This window comes from Canis lupus, chromosome X, assembly GCF_003254725.2.
Source record: "Canis lupus dingo isolate Sandy chromosome X, ASM325472v2, whole genome shotgun sequence".
Taxonomy (NCBI): Eukaryota; Metazoa; Chordata; class Mammalia; order Carnivora; family Canidae; genus Canis; species Canis lupus.
In genome coordinates this window covers 62,352,297-62,355,812 of record NC_064281.1, presented here as the reverse complement: position 1 = coordinate 62,355,812, position 3,516 = coordinate 62,352,297, and the positions used below count along the sequence as shown (strand labels likewise).

At 33.9% G+C, this 3,516-nt stretch overlaps 1 pseudogene; it reads left to right on the top strand.

The window, feature by feature from the left end:
* The first annotated feature begins 1,348 nt into the window (after window positions 1–1,348).
* LOC112671958 (U6 spliceosomal RNA) lies at window positions 1,349–1,469 on the top strand (annotated as a pseudogene).
* Window positions 1,470–3,516: the final 2,047 nt, after the last annotated feature.

Genomic DNA, 3,516 nt, shown 5'->3' with positions numbered 1-3,516 from the left:
AACAAAGATTAAAGCAGAAATAAATAAAATAAAGGAAAAAACAGTATAATAGATCAATAAAACCAGGAGATGGTCCTTTGAAAAGATCAATAAAATTTATTAAACCTTTAGGCTGATTCATCATAAAAAGAGAGAGAGAGGTTTCTGGGTGGCTCAGTTGGTTAAGTAGCCAAGTCAATCTTGGCAGAGAGTTGTGAGATCATACCCCACACCCAGCATGGAACCTGCTTAAGATTCTCTCTCTCGTTTTCCCTCTGCCTCCCTCTCTCTCACTTTCTCTCTTTGTAAGACTTTTTGAGGATTCAAATAAATAAAATCAGAAATGAAAGAGGATAAATAACAACCAACACAAATACAAAGGATAAGAATATTATGAAAAATTATATGTCAACAAATTGTACAAACTGGATGAAATAGATATGTTCCTAAAAACCTCTCAAACGTCCCAAACCTAATTCAGAAAGAAAAAAAATTAAATAGACCAATTACTGGCAAAGAAACTGAATCACGTATCAAAAATTTCCCAATGAACATGTTCACCATGTGTATTCACAGGTGAATTCTATGAAACATTTAAAAAAGAGTTAATATTTATTCTAAAAACTATTCCATTAATTAGAAGAGGAAGGGAAACTTAATATTTAGCCATTCTGACATGTGAGGTGACATGTGTGGTTTAGATTTACATTTCCTGATGATAATGATGCTGAGCATCTTTACATGTGTCTGTTGGCCATCTGTATGTCTTCTTTGAAAAATGTCTATTTAGGTCCTTTTCCCATTTGTACATTGAACTATTTGTGGGTTGTTTTTTTTTTTTTTTGGTGTTGAGTTGTATAAGTTCTTCATGTATTTTGCATATTAACCTCTTATCATATATATAATCTTTGAATAACTTCTGTCATTTAATTGGTTATCTTTTTGTTTGATGATGGCTTCCTACAATGTGCAAAAGCTTTTTATGTTGGTGTAGTCCCAATAATTTAATTTTGCTTTTGTTTCCCTTGCCAGAGAAGACATATGTAGAAAAATGTCAAATAAAGCCAATGTCAAGGAAGTTACATGTCAATAGGTGCAGAAAAAGCATTGTACAAAGTGGATGTATAACATCCACTCATGATAAAAACTTAACAAAGTGAGGTTAGAGGGAAGATAATTCAACATAATAAACCCATATATGAAAAACCCACAGCTAATGTCATTCTCAATAGCTAAAAACTCAGACCTTTTCCTCTAAAATCAGGAACAAGACAAAAGTGTGCATTCTCATGACTTTTTATTCAACATAGTACTAGAAGTCTTAACCTCAGCATCAGATAAGAAAAAAAGGTATAAAAATTGGTAAGGAGTGCTTGCTTTGGCAGTACATATACTAAAATTGGAACGATACAGAGAAGATTAGCATGACCCCAAGCTGCATGTCATGCAGTTTGCATGACATGCAAATTCATGAGGCATTCCATATTTTTAAAAAATGGTAAGGAAAAATTAAATCATTCATTATTTGCAGATAACTTGATACTATACATAGAAAAATTTAATGACATCACCAAAAATCTATTAGAATTTATAAATGAATTGAGTAAAGTTGCAGAATACAAAATTAAAATACAGAAATCTTGCATTTCTATACACTAGTTAATGAAGTAGCACATGGGTGAATTAAGAAAATAATTTCATTTATAATACCTACAGTTATTTTTAATGTTCTTTTCTTTTAACCTTTGTCCTATAATTAAGAGTTTAATATTCTTAAAAAAGAATTACAGATTTCTAATTCTATTGATCACTTTACTCAGAGCTTTGTATACTTTTGTCTTTTTGTTTCAGCTTGAAAATCTCTTTTCAATATTTTTCTGTGATGTTTGATGAAATGTGTCCCTCTCATTGCATATGAAATAGCAAACACCTTTCTTATTTAAGCATATCTCATTTTATTGCATTTCACTTTATTGTGCTTCACAGATACTGTGTATTTGACGTTTGTGGTAAACATAAATTGAGTAAGTTTATTGTTGCCAATTTTCCAATAGTATTTGCTAACTTCATGTTTCTGTCACATTGTGGTAGTTTTCACAATATTTCAAAAATTTTCATCATTATTTTATTAACAAATAGTAAAATAACCATAACAATGGTTATCTATGGTCAATAATTATAATTTACCAAAAGTTCAGATGATGGTTAGCATTTTTTAGGAAAAAAAGTATTTTTAATAAGGTATGTACATTGTTTTTTCAAGCATAATGCTATTGTATACTCAACAAAATACAGTACAGAGAAAGTATATTTTTATGCACTGAAAACCAAACCAAACCAAAACAAAACAAAACCCTCATCATTTCACTAGCTACTTTTTGGTGGTCTGGAATATCTCCAAGATATACCTTACTTTGACTCTAAGTATTCAAATTGGTTATTAGGAGCTTTACTTTTGTTTTTCAGGAGGTGGCACTATAACACAAGTTTGGGTTTCTCTTGCCAGCACTGACAGGCTGCTAAGGCTGGGAGCACACACATAAGTAATAAACTGATGGAGAACATAAAGAGTTGGCAGTAGAGTGAGGAGGGGGTTGTATGCTTAGCCCTGGGGTCTTTGAGTGTGCCCATGGCCCAGTTGGTGGATCCTCAAATCAGGGTGATCCCAGAGCACCTTGAGTGGCCAGAATTTTGCCAGAATTTCAGAGATAGCAGGAGACACTTTCCTTAATTATCTCTGCTTAACTACACTTCCTTTCCCTCCCACTAATCACTGTGTTCTCTCTTCAAAGAGAACAACAGGTCCAGGTAGACCCCATTTATCACCATCACTCTCCACCTCCTCTGTCACAAAGGTGAATCTGACCCAATGCCATACCTTCTGCTGCCTTCAATGCAATCTCTTCCTGTACTTCCACAAGCTTTGTTACCACAGCTTAATCCATTTTCCAAACTACCCACTTACGGGCACACAAATGGATGAATCTCTGTTGTGTCCTGGTATGCTGTGTAGAAGCATTTTTTTTTTATTAAGGATAACGAGTTAGTTGTAAACTAAAGCAGATAGATAAAAGAAATGACTCGTGTCACCATGATACTGGCATTACCTCAGGCAGCAGCATGTATTATAATGTACCTCTTTTCAGGTAAAATTGGGACACATAAACTGGGAGTTTCTGTCTGCTGTCTTTTCAATGAGTCCTGGAGAGATAGCCCTTTAAGAACTATTTTTTTTATTTTGCTACCATCTCATTGAACCTATGAACAAAAAATCCACTGACCACCAAAACCAGGCTATCAAGGAACATGTCCTTTAGGTGGCAGCCACAAAATCCAAGGTTCCAAACTTAAATATAATCTCTTTTCTCAGAGACACTGACAACTTGGGGTAAGGCTGATGGAAAACATGATTAAGGTGCTCACCTAACCCCTGGTCTCTAGAGGAATATGTAGTCAGCTTGTAGATATGTTTAATTAGAAGGCAGTTCCTTAGACCACAACTATAAAAATAAGCTAATAGGCCTCTTTCACTGATAC